Below are 24,342 nucleotides of genomic sequence, written 5' to 3'. Positions count from 1 at the left end.
GTGTGCGCTATGCGCGCTGCGCGGCGCCAGTGTCTAACGTCAGACGCCGGCGCCACGCATAGCGCACACAAGTGGCCGCCCGCCCACATGCACCCGGACCCTCACTCTCCCGCCCGCCAGCACTCCCGCCAGCACTCCTCCTCCCCCTCTCAGCGCCTCAGGTATTTGGTGGGGGGGGGGCGCACATTTATGGATCGCACTGTGGGGGCATTTATCTGGCACTGTGGGGGGCATTTCTGGCACACTGGGGGCATATATGGCACACTGGGGGCATATCTGGCACACTGGGGGCATATCTGGCTCTGTGGGGGCATTTCTGGCACTGTGGGGGGCATATCTGGCTCACTGGGGGCATATCTGGCTCACTGGGGGCATATCTGGCTCTGTGGAGGCATATCTGGCACTGTGGGGGCATTTATCTGACACTGTGGGGGCATTTATCTGACACTGTGGGGGCATTTCTGGCACCGTGGGGGCATTTCTGGCACACTGGGGGTATTTCTGGCACTGTGGGGGGCATATCTGGCACACTGGGGGCATATCTGGCACTGTCGGGGGCATTTCTGGCACTGTCAGGGGCATTTCTGGCACTGTCGGGGGCATATCTGGCTCTGTGGGGGCATTTATCTGGCACTGTGGGGGCATTTATCTGGCACTGTGGGGGGCATTCATTTATCTGGCACTGTGGGGGGCATTCATTTATCTGGCACTGCGGGGGGGGACATTTATCTGTGCACTGTGAGGGGGCATTAATGTATCTGGCACTGTGGGGGCATTTCTGGCACTGTGGGGGCATATCTGCGCTGTGGGGGCATTTATGTATCTGCACTGTGGGGGCATGTATGTATCTGGCACTGTGGGGGCATTTCTGTATCTGGCACTGGGGGGGGCATATCGGCACTGTGGGGGTATTTATGTATCTGGCACTGTGGGGGTATATCTGCACTGTGGGGGCACTTATTTATCTGGCACTGGGGGCATTTATTTATCTGGCACTGTGGGGGCATTTATTTATCTGGCACTGTGGGGGCATATCTGGCACTGGGGGCATTAATGTATCTGGCACTGTGGGGGCATATCTGGCACTGGGGGCATTAATGTATCTGACACTGTGGGGGGCAATAATGCATCTGGCACTGTGTGGGCACTTATGCATCTGGCACTGGGGGCATTTATGCATCTGGCAATGTGTGGGCATTTATGTATCTGGCACTGGGGGCATTTATGTATCTGGCCCTGTGGGGGCATATCTGGCACTGTGGGGGCAATTTTATATATGGCACTGTGGGGACATATCTGGCACTGTGTGGGCATTTTTATATCTGGCACTGTGGGGGCACTTATGTATCTGGCACTGTGTGGGCATTTATGTATCTGGCACTGTGGGGGGCATATCTGCACTGTGGAGGCATTTATGTATCTGGCACTTTGGGGGCATTTATGTATCTGAACTGTGGGTGCATATCTGGCACTGTGTGGCCATTTATGTAGCTGGCACTGCTGGGGGGCATGTCACGTGTAGCTGGCACTGCTGGGGGGGGCATGTCGCGTGTAGCTGGCACTGCTGGGGAGCATGTCGCGTGTAGCTGGCACTGCTGGGGGGCATGTCACGTGTAGCTGGCACTGCTGGGGGGCATGTCACGTGTAGCTGGCACTGCTGGGGGGCATGTCACGTGTAACTGGCACTGCTGGGGGGCATGTCACGTGTAGCTGGCACTGCTGGGGAGCATGTCATGTAGTGTTCCCGCTAGGCGTCTGTGGCTAGGCAATGTGTCTCAGTGCTCTCCCTGGGGCAATGCGTCTCAGTGCTGTGCCTGGCACAAAGTGTATAGGAGGTTCTACCTGGTGCAGTGTGTATTAGCTGCACTACTGTGTGGTGTAATGCAAATTGCCACTATTATGTGGCCACGTACCTTCCCCACGAAGTAACTCCCCTTAATTTTTGCTGCGCGCCTTCGGCGTCCACTGTCCATTCTTTGACATATAGGTATGGGAACAACAAGCAGTATGTACATCATTTTGCCCTCCTAACTTAAAAATGTGCCCTCCCTGTGATCAGCACCATGCCCTAAAAAGTGAACACTATCATGTGTAGCTGGCACTGCTGGGGGGCATGTCATGTGTAGCTGGCACTGCTGTGGGGCATGTCATGTGTAGCTGGCTAGCTGGCACTGCTGCGGGGCATGTCATGTGTAGCTGGCACTGCTGTGGGGCATGTCATGTGTAGCTGGCACTGCTGCGGGGCATGTCATGTGTAGCTGGCACTGCTGCGGGGCATGTCATGTGTAGCTGGCACTGCTGGGGGGCATGTCATGTCAATCTGGCACTGCACATTATGTGTATCTGGCACTATACTGGAGACATTGTGTGTAAGGAACACTACTGTGGCTATGTGTAAGGCTGCTAATTGTGTGAAAATATGTTTATAGTTTGATGATATGAAGTTATGAGGCCACGCCCACTTTTCCAGAGGCCACACCCACTTTTCCGGGAGCGCATTGGGGGGGGGGGGGGGGCGCTTTCACATTTTCTCGCTCAGGGTGCTAGTAGGCCTGGAGCCGGCCCTGGACAAATAATGTCTGCGGGAGTAGTGCTGCTTATACATATTATACCCACAGTAGTGCCCCTTATATGCATAATGTGAATGGTAGTAATGCACCTTATATACATGATGTGCACAGTAGCAGTGCCACTTTCAGAATACACATAATGCCCACAATAGTAGTGGGGAGCCTATATTTCTTTGTTCATTTCCCCTAATGTCAAAACTGGATAAGCCGCTCCTCTGGAGATAGTGAAATGGCTGACCTTTTTATCCATGAACTGGGGGCAGATATACTAATCCTGGAAGAGTGATAAAGTGGAGAAAGAATAACTAACAACCAATCAGTTACTATTTGTCATTTTTCAAACACAGCCTGTAACATGGCAGTAAGGAGCTGATTGGCTGGTACTTTATCTCTTTCCACTTTATCACTCTGCAGGGCATAATACATCTCCCCCATAGAATAACCAAATGATGAAATGGAACAATATGGTATAAATTATGTAAAATAGAGCTGTAACAAGTGATTATTTCCCTATCTTTGCATATAATAAAGGTGACATAGCCCTTTTTCCTAGAGTCCTTTTTCTTACCGCACATGGGGGGTCATTCCGAGTTGATCGCTAGATATAAATGTTCGCTGCACAGCGATTAAGTGAAAAAGCGGCATTTCTGCTCATGCGGCACAATGCGGCTGCGCACGTGCAACGTACTTTCACAACAGCCGATGTAGTTTTACACAAGATCTAGCAAGGCTTTTCATTCGCAATGTCCGCTGCAGAGTGATTGACATGAAGTGGGCGTTTCTGGGTGTCAACTGACCATTTTCAGGGAGTGTTGAAAAAAATGCAGGCGTGCCAGGAAAGACGCAGACGTGGCTGGTAAAACGCAGGGCGTGTTTGTGATGTCAAAACAAGAACTGAACAGTCTGAAGTGATCGCAAGCGCTGAGTAGGTCTGGAGCCAGGGGTGTATCTAGGGGTCCGAGCGCCCCTGGCAAAGTAAGGGGCCGGCGCCCCCCCCTCCCCTACACACATTTGAAATAAGGTGTGAGTATTGGAATTGGGGCATCGTCTTACGGGGGAAGGGTGTGGACACAATAGTACTTCCAATTCAAATTATGCCACACAATAGTGTCCCTTATTCACATTACACTGCACAGTAGTGTCTCGTATTCATGTTACACCATCCCTCCCCCTTAACCCACCTTTCCCACAGCCTGACCCTAACCCGCCCCCCCCCCCCCCCAGCCTCTTCAGTGGTCCCTTACCCACCCTTCCTCATCTCCCTCCCTGCAGCCTAACCCTAACCCTCCCACCCTCGCAGCCTAACCCTAACCCTCCCACCCTCGCAGCCTAACCCTAACCCTCCCACGCGGCTTGCCAGTGGAGACTTTGGCATTAACTCGATCCGGATTTTGGCATTCTGCATCGCTATCTATGTTGGGATGCCAGCATCAGCATTCCGAGCAATTTCGGGAAGCTGGCATCAGCTTTCCGACCGCCGGGATACCAAATGCCTTAATGTCTCATAAGTCATCCCTGCCTGAACTTCCTCCTTCCCTTACTTACTTGCACCTCTCATGCTCTGTGTTCCTCTTTAGCCCTGTAGTTTTCACTCCCTCATTCCATCTCTGTCTTACCCCTGCACCTCTCACTCCCTCCCTCTATCACCCATGTACCTCCCTTCTTCCTTCCATCTCTCACACCTCTTCTTCACTCCCACCGTCCGTCTCCCCTGCACCTCGCTCCCACCTTCCATCTCCTCTGCACCTCACTCCCACCTTCTATCTGTCACACCTCTTCTTCACTCATACCTTCCATCCCCCACACCTGTACCTTGGTCCCACCTTCTATCTCCCCTACACCTCGCTCCCACCTTCCATATCTCACACCTGTACCTTGCTCCCACCTTCTATCCCCCACACCTGCACTTCACTCCCACCTTCCATGTCTCACACCTGTACCTTGCTCCCAGCTTCCATCTCCCCTGCACTTCACTCCCACTTTCCATCTCTCACATCTGCACCTTGCTCCCTCAGACAGATTATTTATCCCTAACACAGGGATCCCCCTTCCTCTCAGACACATTATCACACAATAGCCCCTTCCTCCCAATATAGAAGATTCCCCCATCCCAATGAGACAGATCTCCCCCTGCATCAGCCAGTACAGCTCACACACAAAACCTTCTCCTGGTATACGGTGTCCGCTCCATTGGCAGGTTAGGAATCACGGCGGACAGTGTCACAGTGGGAGCCGGGAAGAGATGGTACCCGCACATTGTGACTGCATAGTGTGTATTATGTGTAATTAGTCAGCAAGTGCTGGCCAGGGCTGGTTCTATATTAAATATTCTGACTGGGCATGTGGGGGGTGCCCAACATCAGGGTGTGCCTGTGCACACATGCCACCCACCGTGTGTATGCCTATGACCCCTCCCCCATAGCAGAGCAATTAGCCCCCGAGCCCCCACTCCCCATGTGTCTCTGTCTCATGCCCCACCCCATAGTAGTGTTATCAGCTGCTCCTACACCCCCTTGTCTCCATCCAATAGCAGTCATATTCTCCTGTGCCCCCACTTTCCATAGTTCTCCCCCTCATAGCAGTGTAATTACCCCCTTTCCCCCACTCCCCATAGGTCTCCCACATAGCAGTGTCATTACCCCCCTTCCCCCACTCCTCATAGGTCTCCCCCCACCCATAGCAGTGTTATTAGCCACCTTCCTCTCCCCGTAAGTCCCCCGTTATCCCATCCATATCTTACCTTTGTGCTGTGATGCTGCAGTGCTGGGGCAGGGTCCTGGCTCCGCAAGCTCAGTGCCTGGCTTCCTCTGCAGCTGCCATCTGTGCTCAGCCACAGGGCAGGCAGAAAGTGAAAGTAAAGTCACTTCCTTCCTGTGTGAGCAGAGATACGGCTCTGTGTGCTGCAGCAGCTGCAGCCTCCGTCCTAACTCTCCTCTTTCCTCCTGGCTGGCTGCGATAACAGAGCTGGCCCTAGCCTTGGGAATGGATGACTCTGGCATTCTAGATGCCCTAGGCATTTGCCTATAATGCCTATTGGCTAGGGCCGGCTCTGGGTGAGAGTCTGTTACTGCCGGTGTCCGTCAGCACCGCACTGTACTAGTGATCAGACTAGTGTCCAGCAGCACCGCACTTGTAATCAGACTCAAAATAAACTACAGCTCCCAGCAGCCCTTGCTGCTGGGAGCTCCCAGTGCGGTGCTGAAGGACACCGGTGCCGCGCCGGCAGTAACAGACTCTCACCAGGTACAGTCTGACAGTACTTCTCTTCTACCCTTTGGCCGTGGGTGTCACCACCAGGCGGCACCCCCTCCTTGCCTGGCGCCCCTGGCGAGTGCCATCCTGGCCAATGGGTAGATACACCCCTGTCTGGAGCCACTCTGAAACTGCACAATTTTTTTTTGTAGCCGCTCTGCGATCCTTTCCTTTGCACTTCTGCTAAGCTAAGATACACTCCCAGAGGAAGCAGCATAGCGTTTGCACGGCTGCTAAAAACTGCTAGCGATTGATCAACTCGGAATGACCCCCATGAGGCCTGATCCAGATGCGGATGCAAAGCTGCTGTTGCATGCAAGTGGCTCAATGCTTTTTCACTGTGCATGCGTGTAAGTTGCACTGTGCACAAGGGGCCTAATTCAGAGTTGATCGCAGCAGCAAATTTGTTAGCAGTTGGGCAAAACCATGGCCCTCATTCCGAGTTGTTCGCTCGCAAGCTGCTTTTAGCAGCATTGCACACGCTAAGCCGCCGCCTACTGGGAGTGAATCTTAGCATAGTAAAATTGCGAACGAAAGATTCGCAATATTGCGAAAAGACTTCTCTGTGCAGTTTCTGAGTAGCTCGAGACTTACTCTGCTAGTGCGATCAGTTCAGTGCTTGTCGTTCCTGGTTTGACGTCACAAACACACCCAGCGTTCGCCTAGACACTCCTCCGTTTCTCCAGCCACTCCCGCGTTTTTCCCAGAAACGGTAGCGTTTTTTCACACACTCCCATAAAACGGCCTGTTTCCGCCCAGAAACACCCACTTCCTGTCAATCATACTACGATCACCAGAACGAAGAAAAAACCTTGTAATGCCGTGAGTAAAATACCTAACTGCATAGCAAATTTACTTGGCGCACTCGCACTGCGGACAATGCGCATGCGCATTAGCGACTAATCGCTCCGTTGCGAGAAAAAAATAACGAGCGAACAACTCGGAATGACCCCCCATGTGCACTGCAGGGGGTGGGGGGGCGCAGCTATAACATGTGCAGAGAGAGTTAGATTTGGGTGGGGTGTGTTTAAACTGAAATCTAATTTGCAGTGTAAAAATAAAGCTACTGTACTAGTATTTATCCTGTACAGAAACAAAATATCCCACCAAATCTAACTCTTTCTGCAAAGTGCTATATCTGCCACACTTGCAGTGCACATGGGGGCTAATTCAGACCTGTTCGCTGCTGTGCGTGTCTGAGGTCTGAGGTGCACATGCACCGGCACTGCAGTGTGCCGGTGCATGGCACACAGTCGACGGCTGTCTTAGCCCTACGATCACCTCTGCCTGATTGACAGGCAGAGGCGGTCGCTGAGCGGGAGGGGGCGGTCCGGCAGAATTTGGCCGCCGTTTAGGGGGCGCGGTCCGGGCAAAGCAGGCGTGCCCAGGCCATTGGGGGGCAGGCCGCGGCAGCTGCGTGACATCACACGCAGCCACTGCGTCCCGGACAGCGATGAATAGCTCCCTGCCAGCGCGCAGGAGCTGCGCTGGCTAGGAGCTACTCCTACAGTACAAAAGCATTGCCGCTGTGCAATGTTTTTGTACATGTGTGACGTGGTAGGGCCTGACATACAGGGCAGACTAGACCTGTGCTGGGCGTCCCCCCGTATGTCAGGGAAGTTGATCGTAGATGTGCTAAATTTAGAACATCTACGATCAGGTCTGAATCACCTCCATGGTTTTGCCCAACTGCTAACAAATTTGCTGCTGTGATCAACTCTGAATTACCACCAAGATGCGATGAAGCTCACGTAGAGCATCCCATTGCAAAGTGACTTACAGGAAGTCAGCATTTGAGCTGGTAAAGGGGGTGGCTAACTGTACACAGGCATGTCAGCTCTGTTCAACCACCTTTCCATGCACGTGTATAAATTACCCATTGCGACCTGTGTTTCTGCTGGAGAGCCCTGTGTCTAGGAGACTTGCTCAACCTACGACTGCTCAGACTCACTCTGGGCGGACTGCGATGCAACTGCGAACGGCAAAAGATTGCAGCAACGATTGCGTTAACAACCACAACTGGATCAGGCCCACAATTACACCATTATATTTTACTATTTTATTGCATTTAACAACTAAGGGGTCAATTTAATTAGGTGTGAGTTTGTCTTACAACAGCTGCACTTTCCAATAGCCCAAACTCACTCAAAAGTGCCCGTAGCCCTATCTGGCCACAAAGGCTGTAAGTGTTGAAACGTTACAGCAAAGGCAACTCGTATCTAATTGGATTGCCCCCTAAATGTTAGCAATTGTAGCTTTTACTATTTTCTGGTCAAATTTCTTTTCTGAAGGTACCCACTTATCACTATAAGAAAGAACTTACCCCCCCCCCCCGCCCCCCCCAATGTTTGTATTGTATAAAAATAATAGGCCCTTTGGGTTAACTGTCCTTATTTTAGGCATTTTCCATGTCCTTAATATTTACAGTAACATATTTACTTAGATTTTTCTCTCTACACAACCACACCACTGTTAGCGGTATGTCTCTCTGCTTGTTCATCCACTAACAATTTTATTACACAGCAGTTGACCTTTGGCAAGTATAGGCAGGTATAGGTAAGTATTGTACCCCTCCCATTACCTATAGCTCGGCGTGGGGGGTTAGATTTAGACTGCGGGTGGGGAGAGGTTAGGGTTAGGCCATGGGTAGAGCGAGTTAGGCTTAGGCGCCCCCCAGAGGTGGTTAGGTTGCAGGAAGGGTTAGGTTTAGGCAGCGGGGACGGAGGTTAGGATTAGGCACCTCTGCGGTAAAAGTCAGGCACAAAGGGGGAAGGTTAGGCTGAGGACAGGGAGGGTTAAGGGGGTGGGGAGAGGGGAAAACACCCCTTTACTCACCCACAGAGGTGTCAGAATGGGTGGAGCAAGGGGGCAGCCCCCCCAAAAAAAATAATAATATGAGAGGCGCCGGCCAATGTACACAGGAGGAGCGATGTGCGGTCAGTTTTTAAAAATCACACATCACAACCTCCGTGCAGCGCAGGGACTAGGCAACGGCGCTCCCCCACCCCTAACTCCCAGCAGAGCAGTGCCAAACTGCCATGAATCGCAGGTGTTTTTGGGGCATGGCCTAATGCCGAGGAGTGCCCGCCTCCTGTGCTGCTGTGTAATCAGGGCAGGTACAATAGTGTCTCTCTCACTCCATCTCTCTCTTAAGGGCGTCATACACTAGAGCGATAATGCCCGATTTCATCCGATTTTGGGCATTCGGCCCGGTATATCGGATGAAATCGAGCATTTTTGAGGTGTATCAGATCCGATGCGCGTTCCCATGAGCATTGAATTGGATCCTCCAGATTGAATGTGCTGCACATTCAATCAGGTCCGACCTGGGGGCATGGCTGGGATCACCCAGGATCGCCCAATATACAGTACACTGGATGCAAAAGGATAGCATCCGATGTATCATGGGCGATCCTGACCCCCAGGAGGCTGCCGGGGTGATCGCCTGCGATCGCCTCCGACATGCGGTCGGATAAGTGTATGGGGCCCTTAACACTCTCTCTCCTCTCTCTCTTCCTAACACTCTCACTAACACTCTCTCTACCTATCATTCTCTCTACTCTTGCACCTCTCTCTCCTTTACACTGTTTCTCTCTCTACCTGACACTGTCCCTTTCTATCCCTTACTCTCCCTGACACTTAGTCTCTCTTAGTCTCTCTCCCTCTTTCTTTCCCGGACAGTCTCCCTCTCTCTTCCCACCTCCTCCCCTCCATGGTGCTGCCTCCATTTTGTCCCCGTAGCATGGCCTCCTCTTCCCCGGTGGCTCCGCCAAATGAAGCTCTATCTTCCCCCCGAGCCTATAAATTCAGTATTACGATCACCAGGATCATACTGATCCCCCTATTAGTACACCTCTTAATGCCCAAAGGAAAGTGCGATCCTGAATCCATGGTTCCCCAGAGGTTTCCCCCCCAAGGGGTTTTTTCCTCTCCTGAGTGCTGAAGGATGACTCTTCGTGAATCCAGAGGTGTAGCTTTTATGCCATAATCAATCTCATGCCCATCCCTGCAATGTATAAGAAGTAAAATAATCGCTAATGCAATCACTTTACTTCTGGGTGTAGACCCCGGCTGTGCTACTTCACATGTGCAATCGTCAGACTGCATATGTGATAGCAGACAGTAATGTAGAGGGATCCCAAGGATCCCTCTCCAGGGAAGAATTGCATAATGTAGCCCATGGGCTACGAACGCCATTTAGAAATGGAATTAGCTGCCGGGTCAAGCTCAAAAATGCTTTGCATTCTGGAGCTTGGTGAGTATCGCAGTTTACCAACTGCCGTAGAAACTTTTGGTGGCTGCCTTTGTGATCACAATAGGAGGAACGCAATAGATATCTCCAATATCCATTGCAGTCCCCAATACATACATTCAGGGCCTGTTTAATATTTGTCGGCAGTCTCCAAAACTGACTGTTTTCGGAGATGCCTCGCAAATATTATTTGTTAAATATTCTTCATAATAAACTTTTTATATTTTAGCATAAACTAAAAAAATGTTTTATGTATTCATTGACTGAGTCTCTGTTCTTTATTATATGCTAATTTCACAGGATCCGCAAATTAGTACTCTACTGTCCTGCTTGTGCTCCTGACCTGCTGTATAGCAGCGAGACATATATTTTATATACAGCACTCTTGGGGAGATGTATCAAGCCTTGGAGATAAGGTGGAGATGTTCAAAGCACCCAATCATCTTCTGTCACTTATCTAGCACAGTACATGAAATGATACCTGTACTTAGAAGCATCATTTGCTTTGGGCAAATACCCAACTTTATCTCTCTCCGCGACTTGATACATCTCCCGGAAAATATCATGTCTCCTTTTCATTTAATTAACAAGTTAAATTAATAATTGACAATGTCTTTTCTTGGAAACAGGGTAAGAAATTCCCAGTATAAGATAATGCTAAGAAGGGTTTCCATTTTCTGATAACTTTCTAATGGCTTGTCAATACCATCCTGGTACATTTACTTTGATTTATCATTCACGCATTGAGAACTTAACGTGGCCCTGGAAATATATGAAAAGTGGCCTCATGTAGGTTGGAGTAAGTCAGCTATAAGAGGGGCCCAACACAAACTGGGGGTTAGCAAATTGTTAGTATTACCCACAATGGTAATAAGCAAGGCCAATGCAGCATGGTAGGCAGTCACAGCACCAGCAGAAGGATCCTGTCACAGGAGGTGGAGATCACACCAGTTGGCGAGGTATTGCACTGGTAGGCAGCACACCTGGTTGACAAGTACACATATTAAATGAATACTACTACTTAAAAGGTCATTATAAAATAGATCATTCTTACTGGGGTCTCATCCATTGCTAAACACCCACTGGTCTCACATTTTTCCTTGCAGTGTAAAAGAAAAAATAAATCACTTTGCTTGTGTCTACCATTCCAGTGAGAGATATTCAATACAAGGAGCATCCCAGTGACCTCCATACAATGACCAAGGAGCATCCCACTGACCACCATATATGCCCATAGCAACCAACCAGGTTCTAGATAGAATATATTTCATACATTTGATAAATGATAGCTAGAAGCTCATTGGTTGCTATGGACAACAAACTTTTTAGAAGGTTTTCTACATCTCTCCCTTGGGTATTGCCTCAATGCCCAGTTGAGCACATATTGGGCACTTATTGTAGTGCCCAAATCTCAGGTTTTCTCTCGCCCCTTCATATTGTAATGCTGGTAGGACAAGATGTGCCGTTGGAGTTCCTGAACTGGAATGGCCCTGTCCGGCTCAGATTAGGCCAAAGATAAAAGAAAAAGTCATGTTACAGAACAGTGTTATTAGATAATATGGGGAGATACTGGTTACACATATAGGGCCTGATTCTGAGAATAACATAAATCTCTGATGTTCAATGATCTGTGATCGGGCACTGCACTGCACACGCGCAGATCTGGTCCCACGACATCCTGAGTAACCTCAGAGTTACTCAATATCCTACATGCATGCAGATAATCCGGTGCTGCCCCTTCAGATGCTGCAGCACATTACAAAATCCTAGGCTACTTTTTTACTTAATACACCACATGTAGCTTTTGCATAATTCTGCACAACTGCAGAGGTGCCATTAGCGTCAACCTCTGAATCAGCCCCATAATTATATAGAGGCAGGGGCTTAACTAGAACTTTGTGGGGCCCATAGCAACATTTTTAAGGGCCCCACCCCAATTTAGGTCTCCAGAGAATGGCAGCAGAGACATAGAGAGACGGTTCCGGCAAAGACATAGGGACAGAGATAGGCAGCAGGGATTTAGGGACAGAAAGTGGCAGCAGGGGCACAGAAACAGATAGAGAGGCAGCAGGGACATAGAAACAGATAGAGAGTCAGCAGGGACTTAGGGAGACGCAGTTGGGATGAAGAGAGGCAGCAGGGATGTAGGAACAGATAAAGTCAGCAGGAACATAGAGACAGAGAGAGTGGCAGCAGGGACACAGAGCGAGAGTGCAAGCAAAGACAGAGTAAGGCAGCAGGGACTTAGGGACAGAAAGAGGCAGCAGGGGCATAAAAACAGAGAAAGAGGCAGCAAGGACATAGGGATTGATAGAGAGGCAGCAGGGACGTAAGGACAGAGAGAGGCAGCAGGGACATAAGGACAGAGAGAGGCAGCAGGGGCGTAGGGACAGAAAGAGAGACAGCAAGAGTGCAGAAACAGAGAGAGGCAGCAGGGATGTAGGGACATACAGAGAGGTAAATGCAACATGCAATAAAATAAAAAAACTGAAAAAAATGAATAAATCAACATCAGCAATTCTGCATATATAATATGCGCCCAGATAAAATACATATAAATTCCCAAGGTTTAAAGGAAGTGATGACAGGCCGCTTCTGTTGCCATAGCAACATGCATGCTTCTATCCCGAATCCGGAAATACAGAGTGCCCGATACGTCACCAAGATAGCAGGCGGAGAGGAAATGAAGCAGTCACAGTGCTATCTCCATGGGAATGGAAACGCAGTGATGGAGATTACGGAAGCATAAAATATGGCAGCAGGTAGACGCCGGGCCAGAACACGTGACCAATATCAAGTGACATCAGTGTTAATAGAAAAACACACTGTTGCCCTGGAGGTGGGAACTGTTTATGGTCACATGATTTAGAGGAGATCTATGATTGGAGAGAGACCAGCCTCAGCAGTTATGTATTTTTCAGTAGGGTGAAGTGAACGGATTGGATATTATGGGTATATAGGATTGTTTGGATGGACTAGCAACACTCATTACCTTGAAAAAGACCCAAGAGGGGGTTGAAACGCGTTAGTGGGTATCAGGCAACTGGAGAGTGCAAGGAGGGCATTACCTTAAGGAGCGGAGTGCCTGCAAGTCTACCCGGGATACCGTATGGTGATAAATCATGCTCCCTATGCCTTTTTGAAACTTATTAAACCCCAGTTCCAAGATTTCTGGTAATTACCCATTTGCAATCACGGCCTATCTGATCCCATTCTTGAGTGTTGTATGTATATGTACCTTTGGACTTATTTTATTTTATGATGTGTCCTTTTGTATCACAAAAAAAAAAATGTATTATGCTATGTGTTTTTCACTCTTTCTTGCATGTACTGAAAAAATATGAGACATCATTAAAAGAATCATTTGGCGCAGTACTGATTACATTTCTATCGGAAAGAAATGAGGATTTTGGATTCTATGTTTTAAAGGGGCAGTATACGTCAAAGGAAAGTGACTATGGGCCTAATTCAGACCTGATAGAAGCAGCAGATTTGTTAGCAGATGGGCAAAACCATGTGCACTGCAGGGGGGGGCAGATATAACGTGCAGAGAGAATTAAGGGCCTAATTCTGAGTTGATCGCAGCATCAAATTTGTTAGCAGTTGGGCAAAACCATGGCCCTCATTCCGAGTTGATCGGTCGCAAGGCGAATTTAGCAGAGTTACACACGCTAAGCCGCCGCCTACTGGGAGTGAATCTTAGCTTAGCAAAATTGCGACCGATGTATTCGCAATATTGCGATTACTAACTACTTAGCAGTTTCAGAGTAGCTTCAGACTTACTCTGCCTGTGCGATCAGTTCAGTGCTTGTCGTTCCTGGTTGACGTCACAAACACACCCAGCGTTCGCCCAGGCACTCCCACCGTTTCTCCGGCCACTCCTGCGTTTTTTCCGGAAACGGTTGCGTTTTCAGCCACACGCCCCTGAAACGCCGTGTTTCCGCCCAGTAACACCCATTTCCTGTCAATCACATTACGATCGCCGGAGCGATGAAAAAGCCGTGAGTAAAATTACTTTCTACATAGCAAAGTTACTTGGCGCAGTCGCAGTGCGAACATTGCGCATGCGTACTAAGCGGATTTTCATTGCGATGCGATGAAAAATACCGAGCGAACAACTCGGAATGAGGGCCCATGTGCACTGCAGGAAGGGCAGATATAACATGTACAGAGAGCGTTAGATTTGGGTGGGGTGTGTTCAAACTGAAATCTAAATTGCAGTGTAAAAATAAAGCAGCCAGTATTTACCCTGCACAGAAACAATATAACCCACCCAAATCTTACTCTCTCTGCAAATGTTATATCTGCCCCCCCCCCCCCCCCCCTGCAGTGCACATGGTTTTGCCCAATTACTAACAAACTTGCTGCTGCGATTCACTCAGAATTACCCCCTAAATTTGGGTTGGGTGTGTTCAAACTGAAATCTAAATTGTAGTGTAAAAATAAAGCAGCCAGTACTTACCCTGCACAGAAACAATATAACCCACCCACATCTAACTCTCTCTGCACATGTTATATCTGCCCCACCCTGCAGTGCACATGGGGGGTAATTCCAAGTTGATCGCAGCAGGAAATTTTTTAGCAGTTGGGCAAAACCAGGGAGGTCATTCCGAGTTGTTCGCTCGCAAGGCGATTTTAGCAGAGTTGCTCACGCTAAGCCGCCGCCTACTGGGAGTGAATCTTAGCATCTTAAAATTGCGAACAATGTATTCGCAATATTTCGATTACACACCTCGTAGCAGTTTCTGAGTAGCTTCAGACTTACTCGGCATCTGCGATCAGTTCAGTGCTTGTCGTTCCTGGTTTGACGTCACAAACACTCCCAGCGTTCGCCCAGACACTCCTCCGTTTCTCCGGCCACTCCTGCGTTTTTTCCGGAAACGGTAGCGTTTTTTCCCACACGCCCATAAAACGGCCTGTTTCCGCCCAGTAACACCCATTTCCTGTCAATCACATTACGATCGCCAGACCGATGAAAAAGCCGTGAGTAAAATTCCTAAGTGCATAGCAAATTTACTTGGCGCAGTCGCAGTGCGAACATTGCGCATGCGCATTAAGCGGAAAATCGCTGCGATGCGAAGATTTTTACCGAGCGAACAACTCGGAATGAGGGCCCATGTGCACTGCAGGGGGAGGGGGGGGGGCAGATATAACATGTGCAGAGAGAGTTAGATTTGGGTGTGGTGTGTTCAAACTGAAATCTAAATTGCAGTGTAAAAATAAAGCAGCCAATATTTACCCTGCACAGAAACAAAATAACCCACCCAAATCTAACTCTTTCTGCACATGTTATATCTGCCTCCCCTGCAGTGCACATGGTTTTGCCCAACTGCTAAAAAAATTCCTGCTGCGATCAACTTGGAATTACCCCCATGGTTTTGCCCATCTGCTAACAAATTTGCTGTTACGATCAGGTCTGAATTAGGCCCTATGTTTGAACCTAGCCCCATCTAAGGAATCACTCACCTTTTACATTTAATTTCTCAAGAATGCCTTTTTGCAGATAACTCAAAGGTATGCAACAGGGTAGAGACACCGGGATGGGTTTGTAGGAGGCTCTAGGTAGACTGGTCAAGAATGTGGCAACCACCGTTTAATACAGAACCTGTGTAATTAATATGTGTCCAGAATGAAAGTGATGAGGTGGCAACCCTATCTGCAGTGCTCTATTGAAAATGTCCCTCCAAAGATGGTTGCCACCTCAGAGGAGACAGTTATTAAAGATACTAGAAGAGGCCTCATAACTGTCTACTCTGAGGCAGCAGCCATTTTTGGAGGGTCGTTTTCAGTAGATTGAAAGCAGGCAGGCGCGAACAGCGCTGCAGCCACCGCCTGGACATTAGAGTACTTGCATCCAGGTGAGGAGAGCGGCCACCGGCTCTGTCCTTCCAGCAGTGCGATCTGCCCCCAGCTCCAGACAGCATGGTCAGGTCAGCAAGACAGAGGAGCTCAGAGTGCAGAGACACCCTGCACCCGCTCACTGGCTACCCCAACAGAAGGCCAGCACCCTACTGTGGTAATGGCACTACTGTATTTTCTCCTACATCTGTGTTGTGTGTGAGAGTGTGTGTACAGTGTGCTGCTGTGTGAGTGTGTGTGTACAGTGTGCTGCTGTGTGACAGGGACACCATTGGTTTGCCAGGAGTGGGACAGGTAAGTAGAGCAGCATCATGCTGCAGGTGAGATGCTGGGCAGGAGGTGATGGAGTCGCTTTCCTGCTCGCTGCTCTGGCTTGCAGTGCTATGTGTGCTGGGGCCAGCTGCTGACCTATTCAGGGAGCCTCCTCCTCAGTCTCAGTCTGCTGCCCCTGCTCCAGCCCACTCCCATCCTCGCTCTCTGCTGATGTCCGGAGCCCGTTCCTGCCCGAGGCGCTGCTGCTGCCGCTGGGGAGGGGGGGGGGGAGGTGGCGGTGGTGCTAAGCTCGCCCCTGGTCATCCTACAGAGCTCGGACGAGGTGGGCTACATCCCAGAGCGGCGGCTGGAGCCGGCCAGACACATCTAACCTGGTCAGTGTTCTGGCTCAATTTCCTGCCAACAGACCACATAAGGACCCCTGGCCAGGAGCCGCAAAAGGATGTGGTCCGCAAGTTTAACACCCCTGCTGTATAGTTATTAGCGACAGAAGGAGTGGGGGTCGGAGAAAGGGACGGTCAGGAGATGCTAGGCTTCAAAAAGGGGGGAAGCTGCAAGTGAAAGTAATTAAAACAGATAATTGACAAGTGCCGCCTAGATCGCCCCCTACCCTGCAGCGCTATGTGCGGTGCCCCCTCCGCACACACCTAGTTACGGCCCTGATAATCATAGGGCTAAAATTGCAATATTAGACCATTTTTTTTTCCACCAAAAAAAATTTACTCGGGTAATACAATACCTCCCAAAGAACAACAAAATAACTTTACATTAAAATAAACGTATTATACTATAGGTAAGCATTACAAAATTCTAAAGCAAAATATTTCAATATGGATTACCAGTCATGATTTAGTTTACAGATAAAAATAAGTGTATAATGTTTATAGTTTCAAACACACTATTATTATTGTTAATATTTATATTGCTACTACTATACTATCATCGAGATGTAGTTATATAAATCCAGCTTTTTACTTAATGCTTTAGAGCTGGGAATAAAGGGTCCATTCAATGAGATGTAAGCAAACTCGATGGTTGCAAATAAATAAAAAATAAAACACGCGCTTTTTTTAACATGGAATTCAGGAGTTTTCTCTTACTGGTTTGACCCATAATAATAATAATAATAATAATAATAATATTATTTTTTCCAGTTTGTCACAGATATATTATACCAGTCTGTCACAGTCGCGCCCATCCTCAGAACTCCTTCCAAGTTGGGCGGTCATGACTTTGGTATTTTGAGCAACCTATGAAATTATTCATGCAGGGGGTATCCCATTAGTTCTTTGTTCATAAACTTTTGTTGTTTTTAATTTGTTCTTTGTGGTTTTCTACTTGCTGTACTTTTAATGCCTTTCTACAATGTATTATGTTTTTCATGTCTGCAAAGCAACTTTGAGTCCTGCTGGAGAAAAGCGCTATATACTGTACATGAAATAATAATAATAACTATTCTTCTTCTTATTATTATTATTATTATTATTATATAGCACTTTTCTCTAAATACGACTCAGGGGGTCATTCCGAGTTGATCGCTAGCTGCCGTTGTTCGCAGCGCAGTGATCTGGCTAAAAAAACAGCATTTCTGCGCATGCGTATGCCCCGCAATGGGCACGCGCGTTGTACGGGTACAAAGCCCGTTGTCGCTTTGCACAGGTTCTAGCAAAGTTTTCAGTCACACTGACGGCCGCAAGAAGATTGACAGGAAGGGGGCGTTTCTGGGTGTCAACTGACTGTTTTCAGGGAGTGTTTGCAAAAACGCAGGCATGTCTGAAAAAACGCAGGCGTGGCTGGGCGTTCGCTGGGCGGGTGTATGACGTCAAATCTGGACACGAATAGGCTGAAGTGATCGCAAGCGCTGAGTAGGTTCAGAGCTACTTTGAAACTGCACAAACTGTTTTTGCAGAGATCGGCTGCACATGCGTTCATATTTCTGATAAGCTAAAATACACTCCCCAGTGGACGGCAGCATATCATTTGCACGGCTGCTAAAACTAGCTAGCGAGCGATCAACTCGGAATGACCCTTTCAGTGTTTTACATAAGCCTTAAAAACACAAAATACAAGACAAGATTACCAAGGGACATTAGTGAAATGCTTGGGTGAACAGGTAAGTCTTGAGCCCATTTGTGAAGGATTCAAGAGTGGAGGCTTCTCGAACAGTTCAGGAAAGAGATTTCCAAAGAGTCGGAGCCACAAAGCTGAAAGCTCGACCCCCAGATGAATTCAGAATTCGAGCAGGAGGACAGTAATGAATCAGAAGCTTTTAAGTCATCTTAAAATACAAATGATCCTCAGCTGAAAGAGAAGTGGCCCGTTTAGAATCTGCACATAAAATAGATCCCTAACAAATCCCTCTTTAAGCAACTCCTTGTTGCCCAGTACAGGGTAAACACCTTTGCCCTTGCGGAAGTGCACCCCAATCTACAGCGGCTCAATCAAAAGTACTATATTCTTGGCAATAGAGCGGGACGTTTATTGGCACGTAAATTGAGGGGACGTAGAGCTAAGGAACGTATTCCGGTTGAGATAGCCAATACATTCACAGAATACTACTCCCAATGATACAACTTAACCACTTGCCTGGCATAGTCGCATCAGATGCACAGGATGCGACCAGTCAGATAGAGAGTGTTAGCAGCGACAGGGAAGGGAAACTTCCCTCCGCTGCTGCTGTCAGAGGCAGTGGCGTAACTAGAAATTGTTCTCCCCCAAGCCAAAAAATTCTTCGGCGCCCCCCCCCCATCCCATCATAATTGGCACTGGTAAAGGGACAAACATGCGCGCGTCAAAGGCTTCATTGAAATGGTCGTGGCTTCGCATAAAGGGGCGTGGCATTACAGGAAAAGACTACCTTATACCCCAGTTTTGCAACCTGCACGCCCAGACGTTAGCCACCACAGGAAAGAAAAATAATCCTGATTCATGCCCCTTACATTATTTGTCATTTTTCCTCCTTATAGTAATGCCCAGTATACGTCATGCCACATACTGCAGTGGCCCTTAGACATTATGCCACACACAATAATGCACATGACACATATGCACACACCGTAATGCCCCCGACACATTATGCCACACACCGTAATGCCTGTGACACATTATGACAGGAATCGCAATGCCCGTTATACATTATGCTACACACTGCAATGCCCCTGATACATTATAGCACATACAATGTCTGTGACACATTATGACACACACCGCAATGACCCTGAGACATTATACCACATACCACAATGCCCGTGATATAGTATACAACACACCGTAATGCCTGACACATTATGACACACACCGCAATGTCCGTGATACATTATGCCACACACTGCAATGACCCTGAGACATTGGGGGTAATTCCAAGTTGATCGCAGCAGGAAATTTTTTAGCAGTTGGGCAAAACCATGTGCACTGCAGGGGGGGCAGATATAACATGTGCAGAGAGAGTTAGATTTGGGTGTGGTGTGTTCAATCTGCAATCTAATTTGCAGTGTAAAAATAAAGCAGCCAGTATTTACCCTGCACAGAAACAAAATAACCCAACCAAATCTAACTCTTTCTGCACATGTTATATCTGCACCCCCTGCAGTGCACATGGTTTTGCCCAACTGCTAACAAAATTCCTGCTGCGATCAACTTGGAATTACCCCCATTATACCACATATCACAATGCCCGTGATATAGTATACCATACATTGTAATGCCTGTGACACATACCGCAATGCCCGTTATACCCTATGCCACACACCGCAATGCCCCACTATACATTATGCCACACTGCAATGCCCCTGAGACATTATAACACATACCACAATGCCCGTGATACAGTATGCCACACACCGTAATGCCTGTGACACATTATGACACACACCGCAATGTCTGTGATACATTATGCCACACACCGTAATGCCCATTACACATTAAGTCCTACAGTAAGGCTTCTAATTACTTTTAAATTACCTGCTCGTTGCCAGGGGTTTCATGCTCTTGGTTCCATGCACGGTGCCAGGGGTTTTCATGCTCAGGGTGTCATGCTCGTTGCCAGGGGTTTCATGCACTGGGTGTCATGCTCATTGCCAGGGGTTTCATGCACTGGGTGTCATGCTCGTTGCTAGGGGGTAGTGCTTGTTGCTAGGGCTGTGCTCCCAGTGCCACATATGCCCCCAGTGCCAGATATTCCCCCACAGTGCCAGGTACTCACATGCCCCCAGTGCCAAATATAGCCCCCCCCCATGTGCCAGATACACATATACCCCCTCAGTGCCACATATGCCCCCCAGTGCCAGATATTCCCCCACAGTGCCAGGTACTCCCATGCCCCCAGTGCCAAATATAGCCCCCCCATGTGCCAGGTACACATATACCCCCCAGTGCCACATATGCCCCTAGTGCCAGATATTCCCCCACAGTATCAGGTACTCACATGCCCCCAGTGCCAAATATAGCTCCCCCCATGTGCCAGGTACACATATACCCCCCTCAGTGCCACATATGCCCCCTCAGTGCCACATATGTCCCCCTGTGCCGCATATGCTCCCCCAGTCCCCCCCCCCCCTGCTGTTTTGTGATGGAGGGACACGGAGGGCACAGTGCGCGCCTCTCCAGTGTCCCTCCTGGGTCTCCGGCGGGTCTGTTAAAGGAAGTGCCGGTTCGTGAGCCAATCAGAGCTCACAAACGGCACTTTATTTATTAGACCCGTCGGAGACCCAGGAGGGACACAGGAGAGGCGCGCGCTGTGCCCTCCGTGTCCCTCCAACACAGCAGCGGAGGGAAGGAGGGAGAGGACGCAGCAGATTGACATGCGAACGCTCGTCCGCATGTCAATCTGCGCTAAATCAGTGGCGGCACCCCCGCAGCCCCTCGCCCCCAAGCCACCGCGAGGGCTGCGGGGGCAGTAGTTACGCCACTGGTCAGAGGGACCGGAAGGTCCCTCTGCCTCCCTGCACTCTACCCTACTGACTGTCGTGCTGCCGATCACTGCTGCTCTGTCAGCATGGCAGGATCTCCCCCCCTCCAGCGGCTGCAGACAATGGCAGCCGCTGTGGAGTGTAAATTAACCCCCCCCCAAGCCACCTCCAGAGGCCCCCCCCCCCCCGTATACCTGGAGGCTGTCCCAGCTTTCAAAATAAAAGCTGCAATGGTCGCAATGTTTCCGATGTTCTGATAGTCACGATGTTCCCGATCGATGATTCAATGTTTAAAAATATATTTTTAAAAATAAAAATTATATATTTTTTTCTTTTTGTCAACTAAAATAATTTGGGATAGGGTTAAAATCATGTTCTTCACCTAATTCACTCATAAAAAATCCCCCGTCAATTTCGGAGCTGTTTTTGGCAAAATAAATTGTCAGTTAAGTGGTTAAAAGATTACCCTGGTACACCCCAACCTACTTTGGCCGATATTAATAGCTTTCTGGAAGGGTTATCCCTACCCGCTATTGATTCTGGCATTTGTCAGTCCCTTAGATCTCCATGGATGCTAGAAGAGGTGGAAGCAGCCATAGATTATTTTCCTCCAGATAAAGCATTTGGCCCAGATGGTTATTCCTCCAATTTTTTAAAAAGCATTTAAATCTATCCTGGCCCCAGTTCTGCTGTCAGTTTTTAATGAAGCTTCTGACACCACCTGCTTCCCAAAGGAAGTGTTAGAGGCCCGAATTGTCACTATCCCTAAACCAGGTAAATCACCCACAGTGGTTCAGAACCATCGCCCAATAGCATTGCTTAACACTGATCTTAAACTGTTCGCTAAAATGGTAGCGAATAGATTGCCCCCTCTTTTGCCTAGTCTGATCAATCCTGATCAAGTGGGCTTTGTGCTAGGCAAGCGTTAGATAACACACGTAGAGTTATATATAACTGAACACTGTGAGGTGCAGGGCAAGCCTCTATTAGTCCTTTCCTTAGATGCTTAAAAAGCATTTGATTGGCTTCACTGGGATTACTTACGGGCTATCTTGCAACGTTTTGGATTTTCAGATAGGATACTTAATTCCATTCTGGCTTTGTATTCCTCGCCTTCGGCTTCGGTTTTCACCAATGGCTGTAATTCCTCTAAGTTCATCATTACTAATGGTACTTGCCAGGGATGTCTCTTATCACCTCTGATTTTTGCTTTGGCGGTTGAGCTTCTGGCTGAGAAAATTAGGTCTCTGGACTCGATTGTGGGACCAGTTATAGGGGGGACGTCCCATAAGGTCTGTCTCTTTGCTGATGACATTTTATTATGCCTTCTAGCGCCTGAATCTTCTCTCCCATATTTACACTCTCTCCTAGAGTCCTATGCAGCAATTTCCTATTATAGGCTGAACACCACAAAGACTGAAGCCCTCCCTCTGAATATCTCTCACAGCGCGCTTGAGCGCCTGAAGGATAAATATAAATATGCGTGGCAGCTTAGATCGCTTAAATATTTGGGAGTTAATATATCTAGAGAAGAAGATTTATTGGGGGGCAACTATGATCCGTTCTTTCGAGCGTTTGAAATGCTCACTAATGAATGGATGATGCACGAGGTCTCATGGGTGGGACGTGTAGCAGCTGCGAAAATGGTTCTTTTACCAAAAATTATGTACCTTTTCCGCACTATCCCCCAGACTTTCCCTAAAGCTGTTTGTAACAAATTTAACCGATTATTATCTAAATAGATGGGGGGCGGGAGCAAAGCCAAAGATAGCGAGAACCACTCTGACTGCACCGAAGGATACAGGAGGGGTGGCATATCCTGATCTAGAGAAGTACCATTCGGCATGTATGCTTAGTCAGACCAGGGATTGGTTCACGCAGGACAATCTTAAACCATGGGTGTTTATAGAGCAAATAGCTATGTTTCCCTTTTCTTTACAGGACTTGCTTTGGTTGCCCACCCCTTTAATTCCTTCAAGAGTTGCTGCCTGAAAGGCTGTTTAAGCGACGTTATCAGCTTGGCAAACTGCAATAACATCTATCCCCATTGGTGCTCTGCTCACCCCACAGTTGTCTCTTCGTACTACAGCCCTTTTAATCCCTGAATTACAATTGAATACATGACATGAACGAGGCCTCTCTACTCTGCAGGATGTTATCTTAGACTGTGTTCTAGTCCCCTTTTCCCTCCTTCAAGAGAAATTTCACTTACCTAAACAAGACTTTTATAAGTACCTCCAATTACGACACTGGCTCCAGAGTTGCTTTCCCTAACGTCCCCACCACATTGGTCTCCCTAAAATACTTATATCTATGCTACAGGCCCGAACCAATAGAGGTGGTATCTCTAGATAGTACCAACACCTGATTATGGGATCCCACAGGGGTGTGTTTCCCTCACAAACTAAATGGGAAAAAGACCTCCCTAATGTATTTACAGAAGCTATATGGAAAGACGTATTTCAGTCCTGTTTTAAAATCTCCAAATGTGTGAATCATTCCAAAATGTACTACAAGTTGGTTCATAGAGTTTATTTTACACCGGAGCGACTGCATAGGATTTAGCCTGATGTCTCTTCTAGCTGCTGGAGGAATTGCGGGATGGTGGGCGATATCCTACATATCTTTTGGTTATGTCCAACAATACAGACACTTTGGCAAGAGGTGTTTCTTCTTATTTCCAATGTATTGGGAGTGGTTATTTTGGCCGACCCCCTTTTAGCACTTTTTCATTACTACTCTGGTGAGATGTCTAGTTGTGATAAATACCTCCTAGGCCATATTCTAATAGCTTCTAAAGCCGCTATCGCCAAAATGTGGAAGTCTGCCGCAATTCCTACCATATTGATGATTGAAAATAAGGTACATCAACATTTTGTTTTTTGAAACTGCGGAAAATAACTATTCTTCCTTGACTACCTCTATACACATGAAATGGTACAAGTGGACCCTATATAAAGAGAGATATAAAGTGTTCCTGTTGATTTGTCTGTGCTAGAGTCTCCCAGGTCAGGCTTGCCCCGAATCCTTTAGGGTGCATACACACGGTGAGATTCGGACTTATCCGATTCTCACCGTGCGACAGGGGGCCGGGTCGGCACTTAGCCAGTATCGCAAGCACATAATAACTGTGCTTGCGATGCTGGCTATGTGCGATTTCAATCCTGACTATCTCTTCTATAGAGATAGTCAGGATTGACTTGCCTGCACAGCCTATTTTTTCTTCCGA

The 24,342-nt window shown here is 48.2% G+C and overlaps 1 protein-coding gene across 2 annotated transcripts in view; it reads right to left on the bottom strand.

Moving 5' to 3' along the window:
- Positions 1-24,342, bottom strand: part of PKD1L1 (polycystin 1 like 1, transient receptor potential channel interacting) — a 608,224-nt gene that overhangs the window by 374,455 nt on the left and 209,427 nt on the right. The window lies entirely within an intron of this gene.

This window comes from Pseudophryne corroboree, chromosome 5 (assembly GCF_028390025.1).
Source record: "Pseudophryne corroboree isolate aPseCor3 chromosome 5, aPseCor3.hap2, whole genome shotgun sequence".
Lineage (NCBI taxonomy): Eukaryota > Metazoa > Chordata > Amphibia > Anura > Myobatrachidae > Pseudophryne > Pseudophryne corroboree.
The sequence above is the reverse complement of the archived record's forward strand: the minus strand, read 5'-3'. Positions and strand labels throughout refer to the sequence as shown.